At 41.4% G+C, this 21329-nt stretch overlaps 1 pseudogene; it reads left to right on the forward strand.

Moving 5' to 3' along the window:
- Nucleotides 1-3093: 3093 nt before the first annotated feature.
- On the forward strand, nt 3094-20009 carry LOC148215282 (vomeronasal type-2 receptor 26-like; annotated as a pseudogene).
- Nucleotides 20010-21329: the final 1320 nt, after the last annotated feature.

The raw sequence follows: 21329 nt of genomic DNA on the forward strand, positions 1-21329 counted from the left end.
CTTCCTAGAAAATCAAATTTCTTATTAAAGGAAAGAAGGAAAAGGTGATTTTAATATGGAGAAATATTTATTTTTATTTATTTGATTTTTATTGATTTCCATATTTCTCAGTATGTGACTCTGGGCACTCAGAGATATGAGGCTTTGTGGAAAAATTAGAAACTTCAAGGCTGTGAATGAAGATATCATCATCATCACCATTGTCATTTTGCTCTTATAAACACAATAAAATAGTAAAAATAATACCCAGCTTAATTTAAAAAAAGGAAAATGAAAGAAAACTATATGAAATAAAAATTCAAGCCATATATTCATAAATACATGGGCGTATATTTCTGCATAAATATTGCAATAATGGTAACCATATTTCATTATAATCATACATAACTAATCGATATCAATATGTTTATCCTTCTAGTATCAAAGAAAGTCTCTTGTCCAGATGTCTAATTCAGTGAAATGGAGATATTGTTCAAAAGCAATATGAACATCTGAGAATACTAAATCTTGTCTCACAGTTGAGTTAACACCTGTAAAGAACCATTATAGGACACTGTACAAACACATGTTCAAATGAAACGTTAGTCACATTGTTGATCTTAAAAGGGATACCTTTGAAAAAATTTGGAGGTCCTTTCCATTATAATCTTTTTAGTAAGCATGCATTCCAGGTTCATGAAATTTGGGAAATTTCCTACATTGGGTGAATTAGAGAACGTAGGATCAGATTTGGCCAAAATTGAACAGTCTGACATCCATACAACCTACTTTAGTAGTTGACTAAAAGAGGAGGAGGAGGAGGAGGAGGAGGAGGAGGAGGAGGAGGAGGAGGTGGTGGAGGAGGAGGAGAAAGTGAGAAAGAAGAAGCTGTCTTCTTAGGAGATTACCTTCTATTATTCTTGATTAAGATGTTTCTACATCACCCACCTAAGGAACGGTACAGGGCATTCAATGCACATGCAGTTTCCTAGATAGCACTGTGGACACTGTAACCATGAGCCATCATGTGCATTTCAAAACCAGTCATGGGGAAGATCTCTGGTTTCTCCACTGAAGTGCAGATATTCTCTTCCACTCTGTTTATGGTAGACATAGGCAGCAAACAATTAAATATTTGCCATATTTCTCTCAAGAAGGTATCTCCTTTATTTCATATAGGTTTCCTCATCCTTATGGAAGCCTGGAATCCTAGTAGAATGAATTGTCAAAGATATACTATCATGGAGGAAATGCCTGGCCCAGTTTCTTAGAAAGAAAAGTGATGTAAAGTTTCCATCTACTTTCATGATCCAGATCTCTTGTCTTCAAAATGTCTTTTGCCATTTTATCAGTGTCACTAAAATATCTATCTACAAAGTCAAAACAAGTACCATACTTCTAAAACATGGCCATATTTTCTAGAGCAATGTTTCTGTTACCCTACCAATATCAAAATTAAACACCCCCTATCCATATCTACCTGAAATACTACAAAAGTTGGCAAACCCCAAAATGGTGATCATGGGCAACTGGGAACATTCAGTAGGGGGAAAAAATCTGTTTGGGGATTCATCTCTGGAGCAGGATTTTATGAATACTAAAGAAAATAAAGCTCAATATTTAGTTCCATGGTAAATTACAAATACAGTTTGCATTTTCACCTGAGAAGGTAAAAGATCTTGAAATATATAGTTCATTAATTACTGAAGTTTGTGAAAGTAAACATTTAGAATATATTGAAAACCGCCAACAGATTCTTTTCATTTCACTGGAGAAAGAAGTAAGAAAGCAAGAAAGCTGGGAGGGAGGGAGGGAGGGAATAAATTTTAAAGTAAATAAACTCCCAAGAGTTATTTTGATATTTGAATGTTCTCACACACTCCCATTTATTTGCCCATGAGGTCAAAGGAGTACTAGTATAGGACAAAACAGAAATAAAGGATTTCAAATGACCATTATTGCCCACCCTAGCTTTATTAAATAGACCCTGATCACAGTTATTTTTGTACATATGATAAAATGTCAAAGATTTGTAGCACCAATTAAATTCCACATTAAATAGGAAGGAGTAGTCTGAAGGATGGGTCCACTCTTTCCATTTCCCACATCACTGATCAAGAGGCCTTGTTGCAGGGCTATAAAATATCAATTGTGGATAAGTTGATTGGTTTGATAAGGTGGAGGCTCATGTTAGTCACCAAGCTGGAAAGAAATTTATGGCCCACATCATATGACTATGAGGATATTGATTGAAAATCATTTGAAATGAGTGAAAAGAACCAATCAGCTTTTTTACTTTGCAGTAAAAACATTGTTGAAAAATATGGCTCTCCCAGATTTTAGAAATTCCTGTTCTGAATTTTTTTCACTTTATAAATGTAACCCAATTCAAAACTTGTCTCCAATGATATTTCTTTATTATTTGCTTATTTACTAGACATTACAGTCTGCTCCCATTCCAAAGAACTCTGAACAGCTCACAGACCTGTTCCCATTTGGAAGGTTAAAAGCAAATGTCATGAGATAATTAAGTGATAAATACAATAACCCACGTGCTTAAGGACCTGTCCAAACAATACATAAAGGGGGGTGGGAGCCTATAACATGATGGCTCCACTTCTCTTTTGCTCTTTGGCAAAGTAATGTTTTAATGTACTTCCTAGAATCCAGCCAGTGTAAGTTGGGTCGTTCTATTGTTCCAGAGAACTCTATCTTTACAGTTACAGAACTAGAAAAATGTTTCCTGTTTGGCATTTGTTCATTGGCATTTTTCTTTTCTTTTCTTTTTTTCTCTAGCTCCTATACTGTTTTCAGTAATGAGCCTTTTTCCACCAAGCCCATAAATATCATTCTAGTTTCTACTCAAAGTCTCCAAGGAGTTTCACTGATCCACTGATTTCCCCTATAATTGTAAAGTAGTTTCTTCTAAAATCCTTGAGGAATTCCAAGGGACAATGCAAAAAAAAAAAAAAGCTAGAGATGTAACAATCTGCTCTTTGAGAAAGAATATATATGCAGACTATTCTAATTCGGATATATATATATGTTGCAGATGGAACTGGTTCATATGTGGTGACATACAATTTCTCAAAGATGTTATTTTTCATGGCAGTAATGGCAGTGTTCCTTCCAGGAGTTACCTGCCTTATTCCTGCTACTACAGTATGTGCTGTGGGGAAACCTCACCTTATTAAGCACAAGTATTTTCTGTCAGGGGATTTCATAATGGCTGGTATACTATCTCAGTTCTACATGATATCTGACCCAGTGGGTTTCACAAGGCATCCATCTGAAGAACTGGTTGATGAACTCATGTAAAGACTTTCTCTTCCTAACTGTAGCACATCTCAAACCAGGCATCTTTCTCTAACATGATGCCTGGACTGAGTTAATAACTATTATTACTTGCCACACAAATTATTTCTCCTGTTTCTTGCCAGTCAGTTCCTTCGTTCTTAAGCTAATATATATTGATCCCCACTGATATGCCTTATCTGGCAAATAACAAACACACACACACACACACACATACACACACACACACACACAGACTTATGACAGATGTCACCCCAGTGTTTTTATTCAATTTCCACATTGGGCTTTTCTCATTTACTTACTGTGGAATGAATCATCAATGCTGTACTACTGAATTATTTTTTGTACTTAATTGAACATCCACATTTAATGTCTTTATTGTTTCTCTGAATATTAAGGAACAATTGTGCTGTGTAGCACTTTGAATTTGTTTCCAGACAACTGCTTCAATATGAATGGTGAACAAAAGTAGGGACTGTCTGCCCTAATGAAACAGCTACAACTTTTCCTAGGATAAGGTAACCCTCTGAAGGTCTATCGTGATCCCAGAAAAAATAGTGACATACAACATTTGTCCTCAGGCCTGGTTCAAAGCACATCCCCCCCCCCCAAAAAAAAAGAAATCCAAGGGGAAGCTGGAAGAACCAAAGATACAAGAGTAGAAGTAGGTCTAAAAAGTACAGGTAGATCATAATATTATTATTCATGTTCCTTCAAGCAATTCATCTGTTTTCTAACGAAAACTGTTTATAAGAAATGAAAGGAATCATAACAGTCAGTCTAGATCCACTGGAAAAAAAAATGTTTTGTTTTGTTTTCTCCAAGAACATTTTCCCTTTAATTAAAAATAATGTTTTAGGATACTGTGAAATATCTTGGCAGAATATTTCAATTACTATACAAGTATCTCATCAGATTTCATACTGTTCCATTAGAAAATTGTACATTTGGTGGTCATGTAATTTACACATTGCTCATATGGTTCAGTGCATCTGTAGAAATGGAAAAGGTTTGTGAGTCCTAGTGCATTTACATGATTTCCTGCACAGTACTATACAATCTATTTTTTTTAATATAGCGTTTAGCTGAATTAGAAACAAAGTTCATGTAATGTCACATTCTTTAAAAGAAGAAACATGACTTGGAATATATCGCTCATTGCAGATTTTCCCTACAGAACTACCAACATATCCTGGCCTTGGTTTTTGCTGTAAAGGAGATCAATGCAAACCATCACATCTTATCCAACATGACTCTGGGTCTTCACATCTCTAATAGTTATTTCATGGTGAAATGGACCTACTTAGCTTCAGTGGAGCTTCTCTCAACATGGGACAGATTCATCCCCAATTACAAATGTGATACCAAGGACTGGGCAGTATCTGTTATTGCAGGACCTAACTCTCACATCTGTCCCTTCATGGCAAACATTTTGAATGTCTACAAGATGCCCCAGGTAAAATTTGCTCTTGAAATAAGTGTAATGGGCTGTGAGAATAACCTTGAGAGACAGAAGGAAGAGCCACAGCCTAGACAACTGCCTGTTAAATGAAATCTGAGCCCAAACCAGAAATGTAATTTGAGAAAGTGTCTCAGAACTGACCTTCTCTAGTACTCTGGATTGTAAAGGCAGGGGAGGGGGAAACACTTTCAGACTTATAAGACTGATGTCAACCTTCGAGATAGTCCAGACCAGGAAACCAAAATCATGAATATTAATACTACTTTTATTTTACAGTTACAGTAACAGAGTCTTGCAAGTCTGAAAACACTTACCCCCTCCCCTGTTACATTTACAAAGTTTTGTTTATAAAACAACAACAAATAATCAACAAATAATTCTTCTTATGTATAACATTTTGTGGTTTGGAAATAAAGTGGCAATCCAAACAGGGATGAACAAAGAATGTGGTGGCCAGATGACATGGGTATTTTTAGGTACTGTACTTGATTTATTCCTCAGTCTGAATCCAAACCAATTAAAATATTATGATTCCTTGGCTTATTTTCAAATGCACTGTATAAAAATGCCAATACATTTTCATCAATACATTTTCTCACCATGTTTTAATAATAATATTATGATTCATGGACCTGATTAAGCAATTCAATGTATTATTATTTGGGAAGAGTTATCTTCATTTTTATATGGCAGAATGACCTTCCTTCCTTCCTTCCTTCCTTCCTTCCTTCCTTCCTTCCTTCCTTCCTTCCTTCCTTCCTTCCTTCCTTCCTTCCTTCCTTCCAATGTTCCATAATAATTACAATAATAAAAAAGTGATGTAGTACAAATGGAAGATAACTGCATAGAAAGTTAAATAAAATGTTTGGGGATGAGTTACCATTAATTCCTTTATACCACACCCAAACACAGCTGTTTTACTGGACTGTGAAAAGCATGAGGGTAGCTAGGAAAAAGAGCAGAACTGAAAGATAAATAGCTGGCTGACTTAGTATATTGCTTAATACATATTTTTGCCAATATTTTCTAATATTTGGTAAACACAGAGTATTATGATATTTCAAGAATTTCTCCTTCTTCTTCTCCTTCTTTTTAAATCAGAAAAATTGATGCGTTAATAAATCCTAAGTAGAAATGGGAATTCAATCAGCTAGAATATGGTATCAGCATTTCCATGGCACGTTGAATATGGTAGCACTGTGGGCCATTTGATACCTGAAATTAGTCTCTTTAAAGCATAAGACAGCGTTTTAGCCTCTCCCAAATTCTGGAAACGGAAAGATAGAATAATGGAATAGAATAATAACTTTATTGTCATTCCATTATACACTATACACCAAGTAGATAATAAAATGAAATTCCGTTGCAGTTGGCTCACAATTACAATCAGACACTAGAAGTACCATCAAGATACCATAATTACTGTAAAATATACATTCTATACACATTCATTCTAGAATCTGATAGCCTGGGGGACAAAGCTATTTCCCAATGTGGCTGCTCTACATTGGATACAAAAGTGATCCAAAGATTTAGCACCGGTTGCATTTCAGGTCACACAATGTTTGTTGCTGGGAAGCTGCATATTTTCTCCTTCTCTTTGAAAGTGGGGAGGGAAAGTTTTTGATTTGTAGTATACCTCCTCCTGAAATTCAGTTAAGATAGTATGGAAAGGAAGAGGCAGATACATCAACAAAATGTGAAATAATTTAAATGAAAAGGAGGAAGGTCATTCACTGTGCCCTTCCAGTACTTGTTCGATTGCAACTTATATCCATATTTGAATGATCAGTATGCATAAAGATTATGAGATGAGAAGTAAGCAAAACTGGAGGAGGGGCAGAGCGGATATTGAACATCAAAAAATGTTCCTGCATTATTTGTCCTATCTCATCTGCGTCCCACCATGACTTCATTTCTTCCATTTCTCTGCCCTTTCCTATGAGGAAAAGAGTGGATAAGTGCTGGGGTGGGTCTGCTTCCTTAACCAAGACCAAGTAGCTTTAGCCCTTAAAATTTGGGGTCCATTTTCAGTATAACATTTCCTGAATGAATGCATTTCTGGGGTGTCCAGCTTTGTACTTATACTACTATTAAAGCTATTGAATGAAAATTCAGCACATCAGTTCTTTCTGAAAATGATTAGAAATCTGGTAATGTTTGCAATGAAGACCATAAATTAAGAACAGAATTTTAAAAAATAATGAATATTTCATTTTGGAAAAACATGTTCCTTTTTTTTCTGTATTTAGCTCATATATGTATCTTCTCCAATGACAGATGACGAGATACAAGCTGTTTTCTTTCATCGTTTTTTCCCAAATGTGGACCAACAGATTATGGCTATTCTCCAGTTGCTTTTGTATTTAAGGTGGACATGGATTGGGCTGATTTTCCAACGTAATGAGAGTGGAGAGAGGTTCATAAAAAACGCTGTTACTTTGTTTTCTGAGAAAGGTATCTGCTTTGATTTCTTGGAAGAGATGGTGAAGGAAACGTTTTCTAATGACATTGCAGGTGCATTTAAAGATTTTAGTAAAATGTACATGATTATCATGAAGAGCACTGCCAATGTTATTATCCTGTATTGTGAAAACCAGGTCACTGTCATTGTTAGAATGTTGCCCTATTATACAGAATTTGAAGAGATGCCAATCGAGAGAAAAGATAAAGTTTGGATTATGCCAGCCCAGATGGAGTTTACATCACTTCCCTTTCAAAGATTGTGGGGTATGGACTTTTTCCATGGTGTTGTAACTTTTACAGTTTCTTCCAAGGAGATCTCTGGATTCAATAAATTCCTTCGGATTAGAAACCCAACTTCAGAAGAGGAAGACCATTTAATGAGAGTGTTTTGGGAGCAGGTTTTTGAATGTTCTTTTCCTAAAGAGAAGTTAGATGAAGATACTGGAACGCTGTGCATTGGAGAAGAGAAGCTTGAGAACCTTCCTAAGCCTGTGTTTGACACCACCATGACTGGGCAGAGTTACAGCATCTATAATGCAGTCTATGCTGTGGCACATGCTTTACAAGTCATGCTTTCCCCAAAGTCCAAGCCCAGAGCAAGGACAGAAGTTATGAGACCAACATTTTTGAATCAAAAAGCGTGGCAGGTAATAATAGAATGAATGAACATTTCCCATTGCTCTTATCTCTCATGCAATGAGCTGTAGTACTGTGGGTATGACCAATGAGAACACTGGAGTGATGATTTTAAGTCTCTTGCCATTCCATTTTCCTCATAGTTTCAGGACTTAGAGAAACCTTTTTAATTGTGAATATATTGGTACAACAATGCTACAACTATATGGAGGAAAGGATTAAGATGCAGCAGCAGCTGTGTGCTTGGCAGGTTCAAAACATTTGTGGCAGGGAAGAAACATAGATGAAGGGTGGAAGACCACTAATTCTATTAATGTGCCCATTCATATTAATGGAAGACCTATAACTTAATACCATTGCAATTGATCCTTCCTTCCTTCCTTCCTTCCTTCCTTCCTTCCTTCCTTCCTTCCTTCCTTCCTTCCTTCCTTCCTTCCTTCCTTCCTTCCTTCCTTCCTTCCTTCCATCTTCTTCTGTTTCTGTTTAGCTCCATCACTATTTGAGAACCATCTCATTTAATAACTCTGCAGGAGAGAAAGTTTCCTTTAATGAAAATGGGGACTTGGAGACTGGATTTGATATTGTCAGCTGGGTCACTTTCCCAAACGAGACCTTTGTTAAAGTCAAAGTTGGAAAGATAGACCCAACGGCTTCTCCAGATAAGGTATTCACCATTTCTGCACAGGACATCATCTGGCCCACCATGTTTAACCAGGTATTTCCTGCTCAGATTTCAAACTGTGCACATTTATTCCCTTTTTTTCAGAATTATAGATTTGAACAAATCCTGCCCTTCAAGTTGTCAGGTTCAAAACTGCAAAAATGAAGAAATAGTGACCAGAGATTTTGAAATACAAAAACTTAAACCTCTGTATAGTAAAGGTTAAAATAATTCAGTTATATCTCCTCATCAAATCTTTATCCTTTTTAGCAGAACTTAATTCAATACCTAGAGTCTATTGCTGCTGGCATTTCAAGGTGGCCTAGTTTTAAAAAAAATGAAAGTGCATTACAGTACTTACAGCTAGAGATGATATAATTCACAGAGTTTGAACAGTGAAACTGCTGAAATTTTAATGCCTATTGTGTGTGCATGAAGATTTTGATAATAAGAGGAGGGGAGGGGATGTTTGGAAAATCCAAGATTTATTTCCCAACGGTGACAGTGATTTTATTCAATCTGGATTGTATGCAATTTGAAGTAACCTTTTAATTTTAAAGGGGGAATACTTTTACAGAATGTTCGTGTTATTGAAACAAGTTGTGAAAAATGCAGTGTGAACCAAGCTGGCATCTTTTCTTGAGGACATATCCTAGTCGATGGTTATTAGGTGTCTCTGAGTTAGGTTCTCCTCCTGCAAAGTATATGGATAAATGCTCACCATCTTGACATAATAACTCATCAGTCTTTCACAGATATTGAAGCAATTGTTTTGATCCCATCTTTTCAGCTAATCCATTGTCTTCCTATTTTCCTTCAACCTTGTCAAACATTAATTTTTTTCCCCCCAGTCTGCCCTGTTCTTGAACTGCATGTCCAGATTTTGAGGTTTCCATTTGCTAATCATTGTATCTGGGGAGTAGTCAGCCTCTATTGGAAGCAGAAGTGATTGATCAGTTCTTCTTGCATTCGGTGGTATTCTTGGTAATAATCTGGATACTTATAATTTGCAGCTATCTACCTTTTTTCTTTCTTGCTCATCCTCAATGTCCACATTTCCAAGCCATGCATTACAGCTGGCAAGACCATCACTTTAACTGACTGGCTGATCATAGCTGGCACTGAAATATCCACCTCATTCATCTTCTTTTTAAAGTTGTTACTGGTTCCTTTCCTAGGGTTAATGTCTTCTATATGTGTCTTGCATACTGTCCATCATTACCGGCTCTTGAGTCCTTGAAAACAACCTTTCCTTTCTTACAGTCTGCTGTATGTTGAAACAGGCATGCAAATGTTAATTTTTTTCTCTTATTTTTTAACCCACATTTTTCATTTTCCTTTTACTTTCCTACTAAGGGCTGAACCACCCTTCTTCCTTCCTCCAGCAGCAGGATGGTCCACCTACCATTTTGGGTGCATAGGAAATAATAAAATTATCCTCAGCCTGTCTCTAGGGTGGTTGGAAGGCTGTTTCTAGTCACGTTTTCTTTCCCTACATCAAAAGCACTGTTTCCCCCTTTCTGCTGTATCTCATATAAATATTGGTTTACTCTGGCAAGTGCGGCTTTGCAGTCCGCATCAGGGTGGGCCACTCATGGGGTCTCGACAGGCGAGAGTGAAGACAAACACGCAGGTTTTCCTCGAGGTGAGTGAGCCCAGAGCGTGTTCTGAACTACTCTTTTATTGGGTATTACAAGTCAGGAAGCAGGTTGTGGGGGCAGGTTGTGGGGGCATATAGCCTTTTATAGTCATGCAACAGCTTTAAGCAACACTATTGGTTTATTCTATGTTTCCTGTATAGCCTGTCATGGTTATACGTTTCCCTACTTGCTTACGTGGCATCAGGTATTTCTCAAGCAGTGATCGCCTTATCGTGCTTTTAGGTGCTTTTATTATCTGGTGCCTTCCCTCATCCTAGGTTTCTGGTTCGTGTGTCGGCCACTGGCCTGGCCACACTGCAGAAGCCTGAATCAAGTTTCTGATAAGCAAGCATTTTATTCCAACATCTCCTCCGTTTTTGTTTTAAAAGTAAAACTGGTGGATTCCAACTCTTCGTCAGAGTCTAATATGCGGAGGGATGCTTTTTCCATATTTTCTCCAGACCGTATTGGTTGGTAATGGTGGCGTTCCAGTACCATATTTTCCAAGGCACCTATTTTAGTTTCCACAAATTTTGTTAGGCGAGATAAAATGCAGGGGCCTAATGTACATGCAAGGAGTAGCAATATCAGTGGTCCTGCTATGGTACCTATCAGGGTGGTCAACCATGGGGAAAAGTTGAACCAGGATTGAGACCATCCTTGCTGACCCTCCCTCTCTTTTTTACGTTTATCCAGGCCCTCCCTGAGTTTGGTCATGGAGTCCTGCACTATGCCAGAGTGATCTGCATAGAAGCAACATTCTTCTCTTAAAGCCACACATAACCCCCCCTCTTTTAGAAAAAGTAAATCAAGGCCTCTTCTGTTCTGCAAGACCACTTCTGAGAGGGAGGTTAGGGATTTTTGTAAGTGAGAGATCGAAGTTTCTATTCTCTCTAAGTCTTCATCGATGGCTGCCCTAAGGTGGTGATATTGGACATACTGATTTGCAAAGGATGCTATCCCAGTTCCTGCTCCTGTTAGGCCAAGTCCTACCAAGAGAGCTACTGTGAGGGTGGAAATGGGTTCACGCTTGTGTCTTATGAGTTCTGACCCTGAGTAAGTGTTGTAAACTTCTTCTTCTGTGTGGTAGTATATGCGTGGCATGACCTGGACAAGGATGCAAAAACCTTTGGTGCTTATTACATGACCATGGGCACAGGCCGTGAGGCCTGTAGAGCAAGCCCACCATCCATCTGTGGGTGGTATGTAAAAAAGTGTTGTATCAACCTCACTATGTGTTGTGTTGCAGTATTGTTTATACTGTGTGGGAACCTGTCCAAGGCAGGTTCCCTTGCCTGAGATTGACTGCAATGTTTGTGAGCCATGTTTCCATCTGCATGCCTTGTCATTCGAGGAAGTGTTGTATGGAGAAACAAGCCCTACAGCCTCATAATATGGGGGTCGAACATCGTAGCAAAACCAGCAGGCTGTAGTAAGGTTGGGATTGGTGTCATTGACCATGTGATAGGTGGCTGTGACGATGTCCCAAAGGGGGTTCCCAGGGCGGCTCCGTGAAGGGGAAAAAGAATAACCGATGGAAGTAGGCGAACTTTTCCCGGGAGTGGGGGTGGGTTGTGGGGGTGGCTCCCTGCGGTTGGCTGGTATTGTCTTGGGGCCCACCGGTACCGGGGGTTCTATGGGGGTTTGTGTTAGGCGTATAGTAAAAATATTCCCTGGCTCCCCGGTTTTATCATGAACTCGGCCTCCCCAAGTGACCCCTGACTGCCACCCCGTGTGTCGTTTTCCCTCAGTGGTGAAAGAGATTTTAACCGGATTACAATTAACATATGTTCCAAATTGGTTTTGCTCACATCGTACGTTCTCACCAGTCCGTCTGAGTGTAATAAGATCACCTCTGAAAGGGGGGTTCCATGTTATTTCTCCCGTGGAGACGCAGCTCCAGTCCGCACAAAAATAATCGTTTTCCCCACCACACTTCTTCCGGTATGTTGTTGCCCTGACATGGCCGGGGCAGACATAAAGGGGCCATCTCTTGATCCATCTGTGGCTAACCATACCCGGTCTGTTGGGAGAAGTGGTGGTGTCCATCATCACTCCAAAGTCAAAGTACAGGTCAGGAAACCAGGACCCCGGCACCGCCATAGATGAAGTGGAGTTCAGGATGTCTGCGTGTGCGTCCAATACCGCCCACGTTAGGTTCTGGGGTTGATGGGGATTGTGCTGCGCATAGTTAGGTGCGCAGAGGGCAACGCTCAGTAGCTGAAGGGCAACCGGGAACCACAGTATTCTTCCCAATTGAGGCAGATGTGACATTTTGATTGAGGCCCTTCCCTTGGTCTACCTTCTGTTGTCCCTGCTGTCCTCTTCCTCGGCCGTACGTTGAGGGTCAGCTTCCGGAGTGACACCAGTAAGGCCTCTTATGTGGGGAGGAGGAGGGACGTCTTGGGCGTCCGGCGAAAGCGGGAGATGACAAGGACGGACGCAGCGACCAGGGACCCACAGAACCTTATCGGGAAGCTGAATGGCCGCGTAACCTCGACCCCAGGTGATGAGTTGCGCAGGCCCTCTCCAGGCGGGGTCTGGCAGGCAACGATAGTAGACAAGTGGTCGTTGGTGGTCAGCAGCAGGTTGTGAGGCAAAGTGACGACAAGCAGCAGAAGTGGCAGGTAGTCCGGTCAAGTTGAGAAAGTTAAGAGTATAGAGGCAAAGGTTGAGAATGTCTTGCACCGCTGGGAGGCTAGGGGGCCCTTTCCCCTTGGTTTCTATATATCTGTCAAGAGCATGTTTTAAGGTCTGATTTGCTCTTTCAATTATGGCTTGACCTTTGCTGTTGTATGGTATGCCGAATTTGTGTGTGATTCCCCATTTCTGGCAAAAGGCGGCAAAAGCACTGCCTGTATAGCCAGGCCCATTGTCTGTTTTAAGTTCTTTTGGGCGTCCCAGCGTTGCAAAGGTTCGAATACAATGATTAATAATGTGTTTAGAGGCTTCACCCCTTTGAGGGGTGGCCATGATGAACCCCGAGTAAGTGTCAATGGAAACGTGTAAGTACTTCCATGGGGAAAAAGAAGCATATTGGGTAACATCCATTTGCCAAATTTGGTTGCACTCTGTCCCCCTGGGGTTAACTCCCATGGGCACAGAGTGCGCTTGTTTGCTACAGGTGGGGCATTGCTGTAAAATTGCAGTGGCCTCTGTAGCAGAAATTTTGAACTGCTTAATGAGCGCCTTTTTATTCTGGTGGAAATAGGAATGACTTTCCCACGGAGTGGGTGAGGAAAAGGCAAAAATGAGTGGGGAGGAGGATGCAGCCGCGGCCGCAGCGTCGGCCACGCTATTTCCTTCCTGGAGGATACCAGGGAACGGTTGGTGGCTACGAATGTGTGCAACATGGAAAAAATGAGTCCTTTTAGAAATGAGGTGTTGTAAGGACAGAAACAAAGATAGAAGAGTTGGTTCGATAGAGGGGGATAAATAGGCTTGATAAATGGAGGAAATAATTTGGGAAACATAAAAACTGTCGAGAATAAGGTTAAAAGATTGATGAGGAAAGGCCTCAAAAGCAAGGATGGAAGCATAAAGCTCTGCCCGTTGGGCGGAGGATTGTGGAGGGGTGGTTTTTGTGTGCCATTGGCCGTCAATCTGCCAAGCGCAGGCGCCAGATTTTTGCTGCCGTCGGCGAAGACAGTGACTGCATCATGAATGGGGAAAGGAGACATAGGAGTTTGCCAAATAAAGGGAGTGGTTCTGAGAAGTTGTACCCGAGGGTCTGGTGGTGGATGGCAAGAGACAGTGCCAGGCCAGTCAGCGAGGGCAAACTGAAGGTGGTCGCTGACCGCTAGCAGTGACTCCCATGTGGAGAGAGAGCAAGGAACATAAATGACAGAGGGTTCAACACCAGCTAGGGCCTTAGACCGCAGCCGACCTTTGGTAATAAGGGAAGCAAATTGAGCGGGTTTAGTAGTAAGCGTTGCACGAGGCGTGTGAGACAGGTGGATCCATTCAAGGATTAGCAATGAAGGTGTCACCTGAACCACCGCACCTGTTGGCAGTGTCAGCGTGTTCAGTAGGAGCAAAGAGAAAGGCAAGTTGTCTTTCATGCGATCCACCCATTTGGTACGTAGGGCCTGATTAATTAATTTTACAGCGTCCAATTGTTCCTTTTGCAAAGGGATGACATCTGCAGGTTGCTTTCCTTTAGTTAGTGCCGTGAATAAGGGAGAAAGTTGAATGGTGGAAAGACCTATATAGGGGCGGATCCAGTTGATGGATCCCAAATATTGCTGTAATTGTAGCAAGGTAGGCGCAGGTGGCAATTGAATGTTCGGCAAACAGGGGTTAGCGTGTGATTCAAGCACCTTGTGTCCCAAATAATGAAAAGGTGATGAAAGTTGTACTTTGTCTGGTGCAATATGTAATCCTCCTTGTTGCAATATGTGTTGTAGGTGAGGCAATGTTTTTAAGACAGTACCTTTGGGTCCTGGTGCAGCAACCAGAATGTCATCCATGTAATGATAAACTAAAAATGACGAATATTTATCCCTATAGGGTTGTAAAACCTGCGATACAAAGTATTGACACATGGTGGGGCTGTTCAGCATTCCCTGTGGCAAAACTTTCCATTGATAGCGAGAAGTTGGTTGAGAATTATTGAGCGCAGGTACAGTAAAGGCAAAGATATGTTTATCTTTAGGATGCAAGGGTATAGAGAAAAAGCAATCTTTAAGATCAATGATCATCATATCGTAACTTTGAGGAATCAAATTTGGATTTGGGAGGCCACATTGCAGCGCCCCCATTGGTTTGATAATTGCATTCACCGCCCTAAGGTCATGAAGAAATCTCCATTTACCGGATTTCTTTTTAATTACAAAGACTGGAGTGTTATAAGGGCTTAAAGAGGGCTCAAGGTGCCCATTGTCCAATTGTTCATTGACCAATTGTTTTAATACAGTGAGTTTTTCCACTGTGAGCGGCCATTGATCTATCCAGACTGGAGTTTGAGATTGCAATTCCAGCCGCAAAACAGCTGAAACAGCCATTATTGCAAAATAAGCTTGGTTTGGAATTGGGACATCAAATCTCGTCCCCACAAGTTAGTATGTAAAGGTAAAACTACAGGCTTAATGAAAGCGGTAACAGGGCTTGTGGCTGACGTGACTGAGATCCAATTGCAGCTGATCTGAGCCGTCTGGATCCCTCCTACCCCTCTGACGGATGGGGCAGGGTCAGTAGGCCAATCGGCGGGCCATTCAGCTGAGCAGATGACCGAGACGTCGGCACCGGTATCTAGAAGACCGGAAACAGAACGTCCATTGAGTTTAAACTTGGCTACTGGCCTTTTGGAGTTGACGTTTTGCTCTATAGTCATACAGTCAGAAAAAGTCTCAAGGGGGATCATTGTCGCCACCACATCTCCCTGTTTGATGGTTACCGGAGAATTAACCATAATTGCCAAGGCAAAATCAGAAAAGGAGTCAGCACTGCGCAAAAAGGGGGCAGCTATGACTCCTTGAGCGGTAAGGTCCAAGTTAGGGAAAACAAGCACCGGCATTTCGGGGGGCAATGTCAAAGGCAAGCGAGGCGATATAAAAAGATGATAAACATGAGCGGGTAAAGAATAGGTCACGGTCTCGTCCGCAGTCATCTCTACAGAGTGAGGGGACGGGTCCTCATTGGGTAATTCAGCCTTGGGGGTGGGGCTGGCTGCATGCCCCACAATCAGTTTCCCGAATTCTGCTGACTTTGATTAAAGGACCTGCATTGGTTGGCCCAATGAAATCCTTTTTTGCATTTTGGACAAACGGTCTTAGGCTTGACTGCCTGTTGGGAGAAACTGCGATGTGCGCCCCCTCCTGGTGCCCTGCACTGAGATTTGAAATGACCAGGTTTCCCGCAATTGAAGCAATTTCCGGCAGGGCGTGACACAGGAAGTGCGTCTTGTGGCGCGAGGGAGGAAGAAGAAGGCGGAAGCAAGGTTGTGGTAATGGCGGAGGCCAGCGCAGCCATTTTGTGGCTGGTGGTTCCGACAATACGACATGCTTGGAGAAAATCAGCCAGGGTGATGCCAGGTTTGTTAGCTATGGGCTGGAGCACCTTTTGACAGTCCGAATTAGCATTTTCATAAGCCAATTTCATACACAGTTCACCTCTAGCATCTACGTTGTCAATTTGGCGTTCTAATGCAACTTGAAGGCGACTAATAAAGGAAGAATAGTCTTCTGTAGGCGATTGAATTATTTTAGAAAAGGTTTGCAAAGGTTTGCCCTGATTGTCATCAACCTTTCGTAAGGCTGCTAAGGCACAATTTTTAATAATAGGAAAAGCAGCTCTATCGGAGTTTTGCTGTTGTGCAATAGTGCTGATGGTGCCAGTCCCCAGGACATCGTCAGCAGTAACATTTTGAGGGAGTCCAGCATTTATGGCAACGGCAGCCTGTTTGCCGTACTCCGAATTCCAAATTACATATTGAGCAGGGGTTAAAATCATGCCAAAAAGCGACTGCCAATCTGCAAGCAGCATTTCCACAGCAGCAGTAGAAAGCGAAGTAAGCAAGCCCATAACATAACGCGACTGCAGGCCATAATCTCTAACAGCACTTTTAATCTCTTTGATTTGTTTGTAATCTATGTGCGTATGCACCGGCTGGCCGGGAGCGCCCGCAGCAGCTCCGGCGGGCACCACCCAGGTCACCGGAAACATTGCACACGCTTCAAGATCCTCAGCAGAGAGTTGACCTGACTGCTGAGCAGTCTGCATAGCTCTGATTATGTGACCCCCCCTTTGAGGTTTTATAGTCAGGGGGGAGCTTGGAGCCATGGGAGCCGTGGGACCATTGGCTGGATCAAGGCACCCAGAACCTGCTGACATGGGAAGTAAAGTGGCCGGAGAATTTTTAACAGAATCATACGGGGGTGGTATGGGTTCTGCCGGCATTTGGTTTTCGAATTTATGGTGAATCATTAAGCATTCCATGACCACACGCCATGAGGTCAGAATTTGGACCGGGGCCCTAGGGGCCGCGTGGAAGTATTCCCCCAATTTTGTCCATGTGGATATTTTCAGTGACCCTTTTTCAGGGTATGATGGACATTGTTGCCAAATGTAAGACAAAAGGCCAATTAATTCTTTGTTTTTCAAACGGGGGAGGGTTTTGCCTCCGTTTGAAGAAATTTTAGAGGAAGATTCGGTTAATTCCCTCAATTCCTTCAGATGCGCTGTCTGTTGTTGAGAGAATTTTCCGCCCATACTTACGAATATCCAGCCGTGTTTCAGACGGGACGAGTGCACAGCTCCCCTCGAGCGAATAAGTAAGGACGGTCCGAGACGCACCTCGTGAAGTCACGCGATCACGTCGGGGTCACCACAATGCGGCTTTGCAGTCCGCATCAGGGTGGGCCACTCATGGGGTCTCGACAGGCGAGAGTGAAGACAAACACGCAGGTTTTCCTCGAGGTGAGTGAGCCCAGAGCGTGTTCTGAACTACTCTTTTATTGGGTATTACAAGTCAGGAAGCAGGTTGTGGGGGCAGGTTGTGGGGGCATATAGCCTTTTATAGTCATGCAACAGCTTTAAGCAACACTATTGGTTTATTCTATGTTTCCTGTATAGCCTGTCATGGTTATACGTTTCCCTACTTGCTTACGTGGCATCAGGTATTTCTCAAGCAGTGATCGCCTTATCGTGCTTTTAGGTGCTTTTATTATCTGGTGCCTTCCCTCATCCTAGGTTTCTGGTTCGTGTGTCGGCCACTGGCCTGGCCACACTGCAGAAGCCTGAATCAAGTTTCTGATAAGCAAGCATTTTATTCCAACAGGCAAGGATCCCCCCACACTATCCTCAGGCTCTGCTTACTTTCCTCAATGTTCTTTCATACAGGGATTCTGGGCTGCCTGATTTATTATAATAAACCTCTTTATTATGGGGTGGGAGGTGTTCAGCAGTGGAATGGTGAAGTGATGATGGTTTAAAAAAATGAATCAGCAGAGCAATGGCAAAATGCTGGATAGAGAGATAAGTACCGTGGATGGATGGATGGATGGATGGATGCATGGATGCATGGACAGATGGATTGAGATAATGCCAAGTTCCTCTTTATGCCCAAAATGACAGGAAGAAAAATAAAACTGGTACTCCTAGTATGGCTGTTTTTCCACTAGTCCTTCCCAAAGGAAAGCAATTGGTGCTTACTTTCCTGGCATGGGTGGGAAGGAAAAAAGAAATGGGGGAATCCTGTGTCAGGGACCATGCCAACCGTGGTCCAGACAGAAGACCTACCTGTTGCTGTGGCCAAACTAGAGAAAGGAATTGAAATTCAGGGGGGAAAAAAATAATTCATCCAGTTAATTCATGCACAGGAAAAAGTTCTTTTGGATCTTTACTTTCACCTAGCCAAAATGATGCTATTTTCATGCCTCCAATCCTTAGTGTTCCTACCTTCAGTTTTGATTCCAGCTCTCATTTCCTGCAATCCTTCCATTCATTTAATATAATTGCTGTAAAATGTAAGGAGATTTCAGGATAGCTACATCCTACATTGATTATTTAAAAGTAAAACCCACACTGAAATAGAATTTTCTGAAATAAAACTTATGAATTTTAATAAATCCTGGTTTCACTTCTTGAAAGGTTCTACCTCTTTCTGTATGCAGTGACAATTGCTATTCAGGCTACAGTAAGAAGAAAATAGACAGGAGGCCATTTTGCTGTTATGATTGCCTTCCGTGTGCAAAAGGGAAAATTTCAAACCAGATGGGTAAGAGTTGTCTTGTGCAACTCTATTCAGACTTCTTAACTGTGGTTTAAAATACTAATACTTCAACCTCCTACAACTGACTTGGACTTAATGTAGTGACCGAAGCAATAATATTGCTGTATAAATACCAAAAATGAAAGGATATTTCTGAACATCCAAAAATAAATGTCTAATCTGCCTTGTTCTAGATTGTTCCAGATTATGGCTTCCGATTAATGCAGAACTCAATAAAGAAAAGATCAGCCTTTCTTTTGTAAGATGAACGATCTTCCATGGATGGATGGATGGATGGATGGATGGATGGATGGATGAACAACATTCTTGTGTTACAGTGAGCCACTGGGAATCACCTTGGCCACTGTTAGTCTTGACTTTTCTTTCATCACAACGTTGGTGCTGGGAATCTTCATTAAACAGCAGGACACCCCCATAGTCAAAGCCAACAACAGGAACTTCACCTTCATTCTTCTCATTGCTCTCCTGCTCTCCTTCCTTTGCACTTTGCTCTTCATTGGACAACCTGACCAAGTGAAATCTCTCTTGCGACAAACTGCTTTTGGTATCATCTTCTCTGTAGCCCTTTCTTGCATATTGGGGAAAACAACCATTGTGGTTCTTGCTTTCATGGCCACCAAGCCAGGCTCCCAAATGAGGAAATGGGTGGGGAAAAGGCTGGCCAACACCATTGCCCTATCTTGCTCCTTAGCACAATTCACCATTTGTGTAGTGTGGTTGGCAATGTTTCCCCCATTCCCAGATTCTGACATGCACTCCATGGCTGAAGAAATTGTCCTGCAATGTAATGAAGGTTCAACCACTATCTTTTATACTGTTCCTAGTTTTCTGGGGTTCTTGATTTCTTTCAGCTTCACAGTAGCCTTCCTAGCTAGGAAGTTACCTGACAGCTTTAATGAAGCCAAATTTATCACCTTCAGCATGTTGGTCTTTTGTAGTGTCTGGATATCTTTTGTTCCCACCTATCTGAGCACCAAAGGGAAGTACATGGTGGCTGTGGAGTTCTTTTCCATTTTGGCTTCAACAGCTGGATTACTGGGCTGCATCTTTTCCCCGAAATGGTATATCATTATTCTGAGACCTGATTTGAATAGGAAAGAGCAATTAATAAAGAAATGAAACTGAGTTTTATACCAGACCCTCTGAATAAAGCCCAGTTGGTTACTCTTACCAATTTGGTTTCTTGCAGTTTTGGGGTTCTGCATTCTTTCCTCATATCAGCACATCAAGGTGACATAGAAGGTAGTAGCTGTGATAATCTCTTCCAAGTTCACTTCAGAACCTTTTTCTTTGAAATGTTAGATAATTACTCAGAGCCCTAATCAGAGTGAAAGGGAATAGGAAATCAAGAAGGCAATGCTGTGTGAATATTGGTTTTTAATGTTATAATGTGCACTAATCTCAAAATGAAAGGCTGCGTGTCCTGCAACTGATGAACTGATGAGCTTCATAACCCCCTGCCAAAGAAGAAAAACCCTCCAATATTCTCCACACTTTTTTTTTTTTAATGTAGAGGAAAATCCCTTCTAAGAACCCCTGCCCAAAATCTGAAAATTTGTGAGGCACTTTGGTATAGTGATTAGGGTGCTGGGCTAGAAGGTTTGAAACCAATTCGTTCTAGTCCTCACTCAGACATAAGAGCCTAGGTGATACATTGTGGGAACTGGGGAGAGAATTTGGTTGAACATTGTGTTGGAGAATTGCTTCTCAGCTTCTCTGATGTAGTTCACCTTATTCATGATGACAAATGCCCTACCTTTGTCAGGTTGTTTAATTGTGGTCTTGCTGTTGTTCTTTTGCATTGAATGATATCTCATTCTGCACTGCTGATATTGTTTCATAAAGTGTGGGTTCTCTTATTTTTGGTTTTTAATTGATTATTGTGGCTTTAGCTTGATGGTGAAAACAATCATTGTAGTAATCCAACTCATTGTTGCATTCATCTGGGAGTATGCATGTATTTTTGTGTTGGTGTGTGTGTGAGATCTGTAGTTATATATTAGCCTGGAAGATATTGGGTTGACACTAGCTATACGTCTGTGTTTGAGTCTTGTCTTGAATGTATTTTTAAGCATCAAGAGGCCAAAAACAAGATGAAAGAAGGAAGGAAGGAAGGAAGGAAGGAAGGAAGGAAGGAAGGAAGGAAGGAAGGAAGGAAGGAAGGGAGGGAGGGAGGGAGGGAGGGAGGGAGGGAGGGAGGGAGGGAGGGAATTTTTCAAGAGACTTGTATTTTGTATGGATTTAGTAAGGCCATAAAAATATGTTCCTCCTACCCTGCCCCCCCAAAAATCAATAGAATTAATATTAAAATAAATGGGACATTTGAAAAGATAACAGAAGTAACAGTAACAGAAGTAAATCAGAGATACAATCCCTGGAGTACCATTTTGTAACCCAGAAGTCCCATAGGCAAAGGCCTGTCCACCATAATAGTAGCAG

This window comes from Python bivittatus, unplaced genomic scaffold, assembly GCF_059951505.1.
Source record: "Python bivittatus isolate LINGU-HERP-01145 unplaced genomic scaffold, Pbiv_v1 ctg000430_np1212, whole genome shotgun sequence".
Classification (NCBI taxonomy): Eukaryota; Metazoa; Chordata; class Lepidosauria; order Squamata; family Pythonidae; genus Python; species Python bivittatus.